We start from the raw sequence: 15,340 nt of genomic DNA, 5'->3' as shown, positions 1-15,340 counted from the left end.
CTCTGGCAAGGGATATCCGCCCAAAATGGTAAATTTCTATTTAAAAAAATGTTAATCCTAGAAAATAAAATTCTTTAGTGGTAAATGTTTGGCCTGGAATCTCGCTCGGTTCGAATCGAGCCCCGATCCGAAGTCAAATTCTACCGAACCTAGGTGCAGTTGCAGGCAGCATGTTATTTCAGCAAAGGCTTCTTCAGCAGCCGCTCCCCTAGTAACCAAGCAACGTTGATTGAACGTTGAATCAACGTTGAACGTCAACGACGTCAACGCAGAATCAACGTTGACGTCAACGTTCAATCAACGTTGAGAATGGTCACTGCGGTGTCGTTGATGCAACGTTGACGATCAAATTTCGTCGAAAAAATCGCGGTATACATTGTCTCAGCAGATCGTTTTATTTTTACTTAATTCGTGTTTTTTTGATAGTGTCGATCGCCGAAATTTATATCGTTGTTGACGATCAACAACGCATCAACGTTGCTGCGTTGTTGATGTAAATGAAAATTTTTTCGGGTTCTATTAATTGGAATTTATTTCTTTAATCAAAGAGCACACATTACAAAATGTTCTGGTACATTTCCCATTAAGAATTTATTATATAACGCTCGTCTAGGTGTTATTTGCTTTATTTCACGACTGTCTGGAGTGGCTCGAAAGAGCCATCTGACAGATTTGCCTGTTCTGTTTTGTTTCTTGCGTGGGAGTTCCCGAAATATGACTTGAACTAAACTCTTAACTCCTTTAACCGGTCTTTGGCACTCAGTGCCGGACTATCGTGGCCGAGATGCGGCATCCCCGAACTCCGTAATTGTCTTAACCGACAGGGTCAAAATACGAAGACTGATGTTTATTAGATTGTTTGAGTTGAACTTGCATATTTCCAGTGGGGATCTCAAACAATCAATACGCAATACGACGCGGGTGATAGTCGTCTCTATCGTATAACATAAGCTCGAGTGTAAAAATAGATGGAAGTCGTATTGATTATTTGAGATTCAACTAGAAATAAGTAAGTTGTTTGATGTAAAACAATCTAAAAAACGTAAACCTCCATATTTATAATACTGTCCGTCTGACAGTTGCAGATTTCGGAACACCACCTTATTTCGCACACGAGAGCGAACCAGGTGAGTGTCCAGCTCTGGGTGCCGCAGACCGGCCAAAGGAGTTCAATTTAAATAACGGGAACACCCACGCGAGAGTCCCAACAGTAGCCCAAGACAAAAGAGGCAAATCTGGCGGTTGACTCTTCGAGCCACTCTAAAAGTATATTACAGCAATTAACCCCAAAGACGAGAGTTATAATACATAAATAAATTTTTAAATTAGTGGCACCCGCTAAAAAGCCATTTAATAGCAATTACATTACTATTCAATACATAATTATTTGTTAAAATTCCCATGATAATAATTCATGTGATTTCTTTATACAATTTACAATGACATGATGGATATTAATTTTCAATTGAGAGCTGCTAAATTAATTTCAGGCACAAAAGTATACACTTATATATAAAATTAAATTATCACGTTATCGTATCGTGCAGCAGCTGTTTTGGCCCCGCAAACCCCATTCAAATAGTACATAATATCCAAAATGACGGCGGCTAAAAACACTAAGGTGCTTGAGTGACTGGTGAATTGAGTTGTTTTTTCATTTTCTTGCTCTTCCTGGCTCTGCTTCTCACATTTTGCAAACGATGCAGAAGAACCATATTTGGCAGCTTCTCAGGATGCCCTTGTTGCTCATGCAAGATCTGTGGACATCATTAATTATTTAAATTACTTTCTAAATTATACTCATATCTTTAAATTTTACAAATTATAACGCTAATTTTTACTGTGAGAAGACACCTTGACATACACATGTCAAGGTAAGTAAAGTATATTATTAAATCTTAATAATAAATCATCCCTCTTTCTCGTTCGTCAACTATAATTTTATTGAATTTCATTTTCTTAGACACACCAAGGTAGACCAATGAAGGTCGAAATTGACCATAAGCGTCTGTCCCTAACGTGACCCTGAGATAAAAAATTCGAAAATTTCCTATTTCATTAAACTATTGCTGTCGTTTCATAGGTTTCAAATTCAAAGCCAAAACTGTGATAGTCCTGAAACCGGTCTTGAAATAATTTTGGTAGCCATTAATTCTGAAACGTAATATTTAAAAAAGGTAAAAACAGTAACATCTTTAATTTATGATAAGATTATTCTGTTTTGCACACACGAAGCTCATATTGAGTGTTGAAAATTACGATTTTATTATTATTTCAACGTAAAAAAATATTAAAGGCAATGTAACAAATAAAATTCTTTCTAAAACTTTCCAATAAAATATGGAAAAAAGGGTCTTTATTTTTACAAATAGCTTAATAATTGATATTACATTTAATAACTTTTTTTCCTAGCATTAAGAATAAGATAAACCAATAATTTAAATGAACTTCATATATGTACAAAACATAATTATCTTTACAGCGGTGAAAACCTATGAAAAGACAGCAAGTTCAATGAAATTGGAAATTTCCGAAAAATTTTTATCTCAGGGTCACATCAGGGACAGACCCTGAAGGTCAATTTCGACCTTCTTTGGTCTACCCTAGGCCCTTTTGGTGTTTCTAAGCAGATTAAATGCGAAGAAATATAGTTGACGAACTCGTTGCTCAAAGGCCATTCGAGGTCGAGCAGCCTCGACGAGATGGTTTTTAAACTTGCTTGTGAAGAATTGCACGGGCTACATTTCAGCCCGAAAAAAATTGAAGGGGCTTATCATTCCTTAAATTTAAATTTTCAAAAGAGGTCGCTAATGGTGACCTTGACCTTTGACCTGTGATTTTTTCATGTGAAAAGTTGTTCAGGATCACAAAGTAGGCAACCTACGTTAATAACATACAATATTAATTATACAAGATGGTAACTTCAATATTAAAAATTTGTAATGATTCCGTTTAATAAAATTCAAGTTCCTTTCAAAAAAAAATTAAAATATAAGAACCTGTTTTATGACCTTTCCAGTCTTCAGGAAAGTTGTTTAACTAGTCAGACTGAGGGACAAGTTCTTTTTTTTCAAGAAGCATTTCCTGTCTAGTTTAACTCAGCCATTATTTAAGACCAAATTAAAAAAAAATTAAATCAATCAGAAAATTTTCATGAAATAATCGAAATGAAAAATTGTAATGCAAATATAACGCTCGTTAATGTCCGAATACAAATAAGTAATATTTAAAATAAAATATTCTTAAATTTTTAAAGTGTTGAGTGACCTGAAACATGTTGTCACTTTGAGTAGAGGAAAAAATCAATATAATATAATCCTAGCTGGCAAGAAATTTTTATGTGACTAAACATTGATAATAATTATAAAAAAATCTTAACTTCAGTCGGTCAGCAAAACTTGCAATACAAATTAGTACTGAATAGCATGATTCATCTCTATTCAGTTATTTCAATTTTCAATGCTCTGTGACACTCATAGTTCCAAGAGTGGTGGTTTTTAAAATAATTTAGAGCAAGTCAGTGTTATCCAGAATTTGACGGCTAAAGTGGAAAAAATGGCTATAGTGAGAAACTTAAATTTACTAAAATTCTGGTATAGTATTAAATTCCAACTTGGATTTTTAAAGTTGTAGACTTTCTAATGAAGATTGTAAATTGCACATAATAATTTATTAACTAGCCTATGGTTCGTTCACCCTCAACCTCGACTTGTTCCGCTCGACCGAGGTGTCGCCCCTGGAGCGGGATCGAGCGCCGAGGGAGGTCGAGGGCGGTGGGGGTCGACGCGTCCCGGGGGAGCGCGGCGACTCCGGGGAGCGCAGCAGAATCGAGTTTCCGGCGACATAGGGGAGCGTGGCAACCCTAGGGGGCACGGCCGCCTTAATTGCGGGCGGTCCCTGTGGTGCCTGGCAACCCTAAGGAGCGTGGCCGACTTAAGTGTTGGGCGTCTGATGGGAGAGTGGTAACCCTAGGGGGCGCGGCCGACTAAGGTGTGGGGCGACCGAAGAGCGAGTGGCAATCCTAGGGGGCGTGGCAGGTACGGCGTTTGCGTCGACTTTGGGTCTAGCGTTAACTTCGGCGTTCGAGTAAAGTACGAGTACTGCGTCTACTACGGCGACTGCGTCATCTATAGGGCCTGCCGCGGCCAAGTGCCGCGCCGACGCGACGCGCGCTCAACCTTTCAGGCGCCGTTTACGCGCGAAGAGACGCTACGGTGCGTCGCCGACCGCATCCGCGATGATCAGGGTATGGGGGTGAATCATCCCCATGGGGCGGCGGAGGGACGGAAGCGTCGGCGCTCGACGCGGGAGGTCGCCAAAGTGCGAGCGAGTGACCGTCGAGCCGCCCCTTTGCCGCGGGCACGTGGCGAAAATGCGACTCGACGCTACGGTGCGTCGTCGACCACGTTCGCGATGATCAGGGTATGGGGGTGAATCATCCCCATGGGGCTGCGGAGGGACAGAAGCGTCAGCGCTCGACGCGGGAGGTCGCCAAAGTGCGAGCGAGCGACCGCCGAGCCGCCCCTTTGCCGCGGGCACGTGGCGAAAATGCGACTCGAAATCGCCTAAGTGCCGTTTCGTCGGACGCGCGTCCGCGTTTTCGGCCGCCGTTAACGCGCGACGCGACGCTACGGCGCGTCGCCGACCGCGTCCGAGATCCTCGGACGGACGGGGTGAGCAACCCCAACGGGGTGGCGGAGGGATGGAAGCGTCGGCGCTAGTCTCAAGAGAGCGCCAAAGCGCGAGCGCGCGTCCGCGACTCGCCGCCAGAAATTTTCCAAGTCCGCTCATTTGCGACGCGCGGACGCGACTTTGGGCGGCTTTCACGCGCGACGCGACGCTACGGTGCGTCGTCGACCACGTTCGCGATGATCAGGGTACAGGGGTGAATCATCCCTATGGGGTCGCGGAGGGATGACAATGTCGGCGCTTGACGCAGCACGGCGTGAAAGTGCGAGCGCGCGACCACCGAGCGTACCGAACCGCCGAAAATGGAATAACAAATAAATTAATTCGACCGCGGCGGCGCCGGGGGCGAAAATTCCCGTGAATAGGGCGTGCGGAACGTTCAAGGGCCCCGCGGGGCCCCGGAAAACTTTGGGCGCCGGGACCGGCCGGCTTCGAAAAGTAGACCGTCGACGCCGCCTTCAAATTTATTAAATCAATTACATTGTTAATGCAGAAAACACGCCATTAAGCTACATGCTCTAACCAATTTAAAAAATCCGCAATAATATGACGGGAAAAATTGCCTGGTTTTAGCTTTTAAATTACAAACGTTATAAACACACTCGTGGCTAAAACCGGCTGGTGAGCAATAAATGTCTTAGGTTCCAAATTTTGATCCAAATTTGGAACTTTGGAAACTTGCTGCTAATAGGTAAATGTATTTCAATATTAGAAATAATATTACCAAACGTGTTGAAGGTGTTGCCAAGCCAAACCGTCCAACTGCGAGTTTCCGAAATCAGATCACAGCTCATGTCATCAGCAAAAGGACTCGGACATTCCAGACATTCCGGCGAAAATTCTTCTTTAGCCCAGGAAAATGACCTCCTCCTATGAAACGTAATAAACAAAAAATCAACAATACATATATTTCACGAGTGCATGGAAAAAAAGTTTCCGCCGGGTTTTAACCATCTCTCAAATCCTTTTGAAAATATATAATACATCCAAAATTACAAGTACATAAATATGGGTGCCGAAAACTGTATTAAGTCGCGGCGAAAAGTGCAAAGTTTCCATACATTAAAATCCATGATAAATAATAAACAACCGATAAAATTAAGAGTAACCCCTTTACTACACGTATGTATATATATACTAGTCTTAAATTATCTCTCTAGCCAAAATTAAGATTAAAAATTAATGTTTGATAGATCATGCAACAACAAAACCAATGATATTGGGAAACTGCACCACCCATTTAACGCATAAGTTGATAAAAACACATAAAAATTGAGGAAATCGAAAATTTCTGCTTGTGTTATTTTTGGTACTTTACCAAAACAAAAATCAAACTGTGCGTATCTCCCGTAAACCCCTGCGGCCAAAATCAGGTCAAACTAACGTCCTTACCTTTAGAAACATGCATGACACAATTATGGGTCCGTTGAGGAACTTGATCTGTCAAAAAACCACCGAAAACAAGGACATCAACGCGGCTGGCAAGGATGATGCAATCGCCTGACGGTCCGTCATGTTGTTTGTAAAAACAGCGCCAGCAGCTGTTGCTTGCTGCTGCTGGCAGTGGCGCAACGCGCGCCACGCGCGGCCAGCGAGGTAAACATAGATAGCGCGCGCGAACATGCTGAATTAGCACTAACTATAAGTGCTCAGAACGAGTTAATTGAAAAGTTAATATTTATTCGAGCATTAAAAATAACGAAATTTTTAATAAATAATTTTTTCTCAAGACAAACCCGCAGAAAATTTGATCTTCAACCTCGCATCAACTTCACATCAACGTTGATTGACGAAAATCCTTGAAGAACGAGTTAATTGAAAGAAAAAATAAAAATTGCTAATTTTAGACTTAAAACTTTTAAAAATTTTAAGAAATTATCGTTTCATGAAACACTTCTACGCGCAGAAAAATTTTATCTTCAACATCACATCAACGTTGTTCAACGTTGATTGAAAAAAATACTTTAAGAACGGGTTAATCGGAAGAGAGAAAAAAAATTGCTAATAAAAGTATTAAAACTTAAAAAATATTTAAGAAAAACACTATTCATGACACACTTAACCGATTTGAAAATTTTGATCTTCAACATCGCATCAACGTTGTTCAACGTTGATTGACAAAAAATTTGGAATTTACAAATTTTATCTAATCTGATTGCACATATAAGTTGGAAAGAGTGAAAAAAGGTAAATTTTTCATTTTCCATATTAAAAATTAAACATAGAGTGAAAGTCATGATGATCGTTGACGTTCAACAAAAAATCAACGATGCCAAAAATGGTACTTTCAGACAAGTATTGAAATTGAAAATAGTATGAAAAGTTTAACAATAATATAGTCTTCAATTTCCAATTAAAATTTAGTTCATTTTTTCACTTTTGACCATTGTTGACGTTCAACGTTAAATCGTCAGAGCGTTGCTCAACGTTGATGGTTACTAGGGTCCAGCAGTGGTCTTACAACCCTCAAGCCAAAGGTAGACTTATATTTCTAAGAATTATATGTTTTAACAAATATTTAATTTATATGAAATAAATTACTCTTATTTCGTAGAATTTTGTATGGTTGAAATTCCTATCTATTTCATATACCACATGATTTCAGAAGCTGTTCCTGCTGCTTGTGCTCAACCTCCTGAGCACTCTTCGAGTTCTGGATCACAAAGTTATGTGAAGATCGAAGAGAAAGATCGGGAATGCCCATTTGTTTTGTGTCGTCCCTATAGTATAAAGGGTTGGTTTCCAAAATTTAGAGGTGTTACTGACCACATGAGAAACAGTCATACAAAATACATAAAATGTGAAATGATCGGTTGCCACTATTACTTTCATATGGAAGAAAGTGGAAAAACAGCTCGTTATGTGCACTTGAATACAGTACATGTGGGTTTTTACAAGTGCCCTGGCTGTGGAAAAATTTCTAAAAATAAGGTAGCATTTCAAACCAGTCGTCATGTTTGCGATAAAAAAAATTGAAAAAAAAACCAACGAATAAAGCGGTAAATCAAGCCTGCTTTTTGTATAGATCAAACAGAGCGATTCAAATGAACAATTTGAAGTCTTTTTAAAAAGTTTCCATCTTCAATTTTTTCTCAAACAATTTTTCGAACACCGCGATAAGACAAAATCAATAAACTCTTCATGCTCAAGACTCACACTTGTTTTATATTTAGCAATGAGTTTTCAAAAATCCTAACAAAAAATCAAACCAATATTTTGCAACCAATATGACAGCGTATGCACATATTGAACTCTTCAAAAGTTATAAAATTATATTAGCTAGGTAGCTCAATATTTAAATAAATACTAGTTTAAATTAAGTTTCAAGAATTGATATTTAAAGCGTTTTATGAGATCGGAATATTTTTCTCTTAGTTTTCAACGAGAAAAACTGAGCAATAACCAAGTCATTATATCTCAGCCAAAGGCAAAATTAACAACATATATATTGCCAGGGATTTTTTTCTATTACACATGGACACATTGAGGAACAAGATCTTCTAACTGAGAAAACATTCACGACAGGTATACCAGCGAAATTAAAAGATAAGTGGAATTTAACGTCAGATCGAAATGGCTATTTATGTGCGAAAAAATGTGCTCTGATGGAAAACTTGGAATATTCCAGACACACAGATATAACGTCGTGATTATATTAAATTTGTTCATAAGGATATGGATAATAATGCCCAGTTCATGAGTGCAACAAATTGTTTCACATAAATGAAAGCGAAGAGTGCAATTGCTAAATCCTCACTGTGCCAGCACTGACCATGCAAAGCCATTTCAGTGCAGAAGCTGTCAGATAGAGTTTTAAATTATAGGTTTGCTGAGAGATCACTATGCACACCAAAAATAGTATTTCCCTTGATTTTGGCAACGCGCATGCTCTCATGTAGATCTTATTGCAAATATTTGACACAAACACGCACAAATATAATTACTTGTCCACAGCATAACATTTATTTTTATTTATTTTTTTATTCTAGATGAAGAACTATATATATTCACAAATTGTGATATTAATTACAAGATTGGAATTACTTTCTGAAATTTCGCCCCAGTTTTATTCTGGAATGCGCATTTCAAAGTTTGACCATAATTGTATTTCTAGGATTTGACGCAATTTTTCATCTTCTCTAGATCTTTGCTAGAAATCACATTGAAAATACAATTGAGCTTTTTAATAATTTAGCTTTGAAATGAATAAGAAGTAGAAAATTCGAATTTCGTCCAGTCTCCTTACTCTCGAGACATTTCAAACCAATTATTGTCTGCTGAGGAGAGAAACAAGTATTTGCTCAAGCTTTCAGAAAGAAAGAATAATTCTTTACTGTCACTTTTCAGACATTTTCCGCACAAAGCGTGAGAAATCAGCCGAATGCCATTTAGATTATTGAAAACTGTCCCAAAAGAGGCTTCTCTGATTAATTTTAACAATAATTGCTAATCTTATTTTGTATTTTTCTAACTAAGCCACTTTTTTATAAAATAAAACCGTCATTTTTTTAAAAAAATTGCACCAATCGTTGAATGCCACAAAAGCGCTGCTGACCAATCAAAGAGAGACGCGAGATTCCCTGATTGGCTGGTCTACCAGCTCAAAGCGAGACCGAGATTGCAGCGACGTTGCCAGACGTAGCCAAAAAGAGAGAGCCACTCGCTTCTCTGATTGGTCACCAGCGTTCTCGTGGCACTTTTGATTGGTTCAGATCAAAAACCTCCTAGCAATTTTTTTTCTGACCTTTATAGATCCCGACCGATCGTTCTTAGCTTAATTTCCATCACACTGCCAACGGAGAAGGACCTAAATCCTTTATCGTGAGTATCATTTATTGTTTTAGCCTTAAAATCCTCTATTTTTTGCCTCTATGAGAGTGTAGAATTATTGTAAGTTAAATTATTCATCCCATGGGGGTGGGGGGTGTTCCATTTTTCCAAGTTTAAAGCATTGGGTCAGGGCTAGTTGTGATTTAAAATTAATTCTTAACGATCAAATTCAAGATGGCTTCCAGATTTGGCTAACTATTATTTGATCTCTCGTTTGCCTCGTGTATGTGTGTCGTGAGCGTGATTTTCTGATCGAATAGTTGCGGCGTAATTAATTAAAATTATATCCCGTTTCTATTCAAAACTCGCTTTTTCAACTGCCTATTATTAGCAGCTTTTCAGTGTGAAAGGTATATTTTTTCTCTGTTAAAATGAGAAGAAAGGTCGAAATGTTTAGTTTAGTTTCATTTTTTTAATACGAATGAAAGCACCAATGTTGTTAATTTCATCGTTGCTTGATCGTTTCTCTTTTCACTTGCACTCGGACATGTTGGCAGATATTTACAACAATACATTAATTAAAATTCCCTGTTGCTTTTGATGTTATATGAATTTTGTTCAGTACGAGAGCGTGTGAGGAAATAAAACTGTTAAATTAAAATTATCAGTTCTTTTCTTCAATGGGAGTAGCCATTGTAATATAAATTGTTTTATTATATTTCATTAATTGGTTTCCTATAATTATGAAGAAACCTGTTCCTTCTCATAAGAATTTTGGATCAGCCGCCACCACTATAAACACCACGTGTTCCAGTTTTAGACCAGCATTCTACTGTCATGGCCGAGGGAAGAAATGGTAAAAATTTAGATTTTGACCAACATTTTCCTTTTGTGGTCTGAACGAGATTTTTATCATTTTTATTCAACCGCATTCCGCAGATGGACAGAATCAGCAGCAATTTCCAGGACAAAGCCATCAAATGCAGCAGGTGGATCAATACGGCTATAATTTGCAACCTGCTGCAGTTCTTCGTCAGGGAACAAGTGAGAAAATTTTAATGACGTCGTCAAAGAAAAGAAAATATACAGTAAATTACAAATTACTGACCTTCACGGCTTTTCTTTAAACACAATAAACGTTCCGTGATAAATTTTAAAGATGGCTTGTAAATTTTCGATTGTTGACCGATGCTTCCGTTTAAATTCAATTTTAATGCACGTATTACAATATAGTATTCTGATTTTTTAAGATTTTTGAGATCGCATTTCTATGTTTCCAGCCACTCAACGCGAGCAACGTTTAGGGCCTGCCCCGATAAACCAGGGTCACGATGAGGCATCATGGCCGCCGCAACAAGGCCTTCCAGATGGAAACCAGGATTTGCTATTTCCTCCAAACAATAATCAGGATTGCAATCCACACGATCCCATTTGTTCAATTACAGGTACATCTCTCGTGAAAGTTTCTTTGTTTAAGTTATGTTATCAAAATATTTTCGGTAAATTCAACCGTTTTACAAATTGAGGAAAGCCAAATTGACTCCTGGAATCATACAGGTCACTCGAAAATGGATCAATTTTACCATTTGTGAGAGCGTTGTTGTTTGTCCGAATTGGACAATAGATGGCATCAACGGTCACTTTCCGCTGTGATTTTAGACTCAATTCAGCCCTGAAAAACAAATTCTTTTGATGCGCTGGAATACAAAAATTAGTTTAGCTAATCAAAGTTAGAGGATCATTTTTAGTTCTAAAAATTGTTTTCACGAATCTATCGCGATTGGCTGAGAATTAATTTTGATTTTCAGCTCTGCAAAAGAAAACCATTGAAGTGAATAATACGCAGTTGAATAATATTCTATTCCCTGCGCCTTAAAATCGAAAGTAACCGCACTGGCGTCATCTATTGGTACCATTTCGACACGAAGGGCTTTCACTAATACAAAATCAATCTCGGAACTATAATTTTCAGTAGATGATGCCAGGCATATAAACTCGCACACCAACCAAGGAATTCCTCTGGACGTTGTCAGTCGTGAAACACTCCGCGAGATGATCCGGTATATGTTTCAACACCAGCGGTCCAAGGTGCTCTTTATGAAATTATTTAAGTTACTCAATAACAGAAGTGGACACTTGAAATTTTCCATCTTGAGTACGCTTATCTATTAATATGTATATTTCAAGATGCAGCGATGCATTGACTTCCAGCAAAGTCAGATCTCGCAGTCTCAGGGCTATAGCCAAAGTTCTTTTCAAGATCCATCACAAAATACACCTGATCCTCAGGCATGGAAATCTCAAGACGCGCAATATCACGCGCAAAGCGCTGTGCAAAATGGTAGATTCATAAGTTTATATTATTGCCATAACAAATATTTCCTAGCATTATTTTAAAAGTATAATTTCTTAATTCTTATAATTTTCATTTCATGCAATTTTAGTTCCTAAAAGGCCGATGCAATCCTACGAGGTTGAAACTGAATACTCAAAGTCTCAGGGTCAAGATGGACGACTGACTCAAGGATCTGGAAATCCTTTTGGAGCCAAGCAATCGGTAAAAAGACGAACGATGGATTGTGGAATTAACCTGCCTTACACATCGACAAGTTCTGCTCGTTGTAAGAAGATTTAATTCATGAAATAACTGAATAAACATTAATGAATGTTGGTTTAGTGGTTTATGATATGCCTGGAACTTCACGCAGTTCAAATCAACCAACGATTCAAGATCAAGTTCCGCCAACCCAAAATGTGTATCAAAACAAAGGTGCAGGAAGAATGATTTTTTCTTAATTGAAATACTTTAAGTTACTAACGGAATCGGACAATTTAATTTTTTCGTCTTGAGCACCATTAAATAATAAACATTTCCAGGGGCACGAAGAATCAACTTCCAGCAAAGTTATCAGGGCTACAACCAAAGTTTCTCTCCCCATCCGCTGGCACAGAATGCAGCTTACGTCCCTCAAGCAAGGCAATCTCAAGTCTTGCAATATTACGCGGCAAGTGCAGATCAAAATGGTAGATTATTTTTTCAAAATAATTAGCAATATTTAGAATAATTAATCATGTTAGGATGAACTGACTGGCCATTCTTGTAAATCTTATTTTTATAATTTTCAGTTCGTAAAAGACCGATGGGTCCCAACGAGGGTGAAAATAATCGTTCAATATCTCATGGTCAATTTGGACAACAGGCTCAAGGAATTGGGAATCGTTCTGGATACGAGCAATCACCAAAAAGAACAATGATGACGGGTCGTGCAGTCAATAACCTGCCTCACACATTTTCAAGTGCTGATCAATGTGAGAAAAATTCTTTCGTGAACATTGATATCTAAATAAATATTATTAAATTTTGGTTTAGTGGCTTCTTACATGCGTGGAACTTCACGCAGTTCAAATCAAGCAACGATTCAAGGTCAAGTTCTTCCAACCCAAAATGTATATCCACATCCAGGTGCAGGTGCGGGCAGCATGCTTTTACAGGAAATGCCTCTTAAGCAGCCCCTCCAGCAGGGTTCTTATTACCCTGAAGCGAACGGTATAGTCTGATATATTTCTATGTTATATTTGTTTTCGAAAAATATTAAATTTACAGTTAATAAATTTATCGCATTTAAATGTGCTTTCCACGCTTAAAATAGCGTTAAACAATTTCCGTATCCATTTCATATATACAATTCATGTTTTCAGAGGTTGTTCCTGCTGCTCCCGCCCAATCACCTGAACAATCTACGGGTTCTGGATCACAAGATTGTGTGGAATTCAACCTAGACGATCTGAAATGCCCAATCATTCCGTGTCCCTATGTTCATGGTTATAACTGTGACAAAGTTAAAAATCTTCGAAGACATATGAGTTATAGTCATTCAAAATATGTCCGTTGTTTCAAGAATTGCTACTATTATTTTGATATGGAAACAGATGGAGGAAAAATAGCTCGTGATGATCACAGGAATAATGTACATAAAGGTCGTTTCGAGTGCCCTGACTGCGGAAAATCGTATAAAAGTAAAGGTTCTTTCCTATGCTCTTTCCATGTGTGTGATTATAAAAAAAATGAATAAATCGGTAAATCAGGCCTGCTTTATATGGCTCGATCAGCAAATCATTCAAATAATTTAAGGTCTTTGTACAACTTTTCAGTCAACAATTTGTCGAACACTGCACAAAGACAAACACAATTAAAAATTTTTTTTCCCAAGACTCCAACTTGTTTTATTTTCTGCAAAGAGTTTTCAAAAATCCTAACAAAAAATCAAACCAATTTTACAACCTTTACGGCTGCGTGCAAATTGAACTCTTCAAATTTAAAAAAAAAATTAAAAAGCTAGGCGGCTCAATGTTTAAACATTAAGTTTTTTATCAGTTAATAATTTATATTTTAAGCTTTTTGAGATTTTAATATTTGACTCAAATAATACTCACAGGAAAAGGCAATTGACAGCCTGGTCAGTGATTTTTTTTCTATTGAACATGGACATGCCTGGAACAAGATTATCTGATTGCGAAAATGTTCACGAAATAGGTACCTCAAATCTAGAATATTACTCCGGCCAGACTTTCGTTTGCATTGAGTGGATACGTAAATAATTTAAAAAAAAACTTTGTTAAAGCTTTTTATGCTTGGGGCTTGGGGCGTTTGCTTTGTTTTCAACAGTTGATTTTATTACAATGTTTTGGTCTTACTTTGCTTTTCCTTGTATTTCGTATTTATATAAAATCTTCTCTAAACACCATTTAAATCACTTTTAAACCAAAAATCGCCATCCATACGAATTAATTTTAATTAGGGATTAAAATGCACGAATATCTCGAGAGAAAATTCAATTTGTATTAATCGCCTGCGCAGAATCGACAAGTTCGCAACCTGCGTACTATTAGAACACTGCAAGTTGCATACGTAATCTGCAAATAAATGGAAATTTCATCTGCTAGCAGTATCAAGTTAAAGTATATATTGTTCGTAAGTCAATTTTCAGCAGCGCAGACGATATTTGCCTGATTTTGAAACCTGGTTTGGATATTGGGTTATCTGAATCAGACCTTCAATAAGATGGCGCTGGAATCGCTGTTTTGTTTGTGACGTCAGCGGAAATTGCGGGAGAATAAAACGGCGGGCGCATGTACCCGAACCAGACATACCATGCGCGGATACGGACCTCCCTAAAAAGCAATATTTCATAGTGATTTGATTTATTGTAAATTGTGAGAACAAACGCCACCTTTTGATTTGGACCAGCTTCGTTTTATTCAGATTCAGTGTTAAAGGGTAAAAATAATGACAGTTCCACTCTCGCTGATTTTGTGAGTTAAATATGATTCCGATTAAAAAAACATAAATCGGGCGAAATACCAGTAAATTATTCCAAATGTTTATAAACTATCACAATTTAATTCATTTCAGTTGAGAGATCACTATGCATACCCTGAATAGTAAAGGGCAATTTCCCTTGATATTTGAGTGAAATGTACTCCTGTAGATCTTATTGCAAATATTTGACAAAAACACGTTCATGTAATAACTTATGAACAGCAAAATATAGATTTTTTATTTTTTTTTTTAAATTCAACACGAAGAACTATATCTAACTTTACAAAATTGAGATTTTAATTACAGGATTGGAATTATTAACTGATATTTCACAACAGTTTTATTCTGGAATGCGGGACAACAACGCACATTTAAAAGTTTGACCATAATTGTATTTCTAGGATTTGACGCAAATCTTCGTCTTCCTAGATCTAGACTAGAAATCATTGAAAATAAAATTCAGCTTTTAATACTTTATAAGCTATGATATTAATAAGAGGTAAAAGAATTCGAGTTTCTTCCGCTCTCATTTGCTCTCGAGACATTTCGAACCGTTTATCG

At 37.6% G+C, this 15,340-nt stretch overlaps 1 long non-coding RNA gene across 1 annotated transcript; it reads right to left on the bottom strand.

Moving 5' to 3' along the window:
- Positions 1–514: 514 nt before the first annotated feature.
- On the bottom strand, positions 515–6,246 carry LOC135934248 (uncharacterized). The gene is made up of 3 exons (XR_010574094.1): positions 6,082–6,246; positions 5,414–5,559; positions 515–1,757 (listed from the first exon to the last, which is right to left on the bottom strand). It is a non-coding gene; the product is annotated as an uncharacterized LOC135934248 (long non-coding RNA).
- Between the last annotated feature and the right edge of the window lie 9,094 nt (positions 6,247–15,340).

This window comes from Cloeon dipterum, chromosome 1 (genome assembly GCF_949628265.1).
Source record: "Cloeon dipterum chromosome 1, ieCloDipt1.1, whole genome shotgun sequence".
Lineage (NCBI taxonomy): Eukaryota > Metazoa > Arthropoda > Insecta > Ephemeroptera > Baetidae > Cloeon > Cloeon dipterum.
This window is presented reverse-complemented; position numbering and strand designations above follow the sequence as displayed.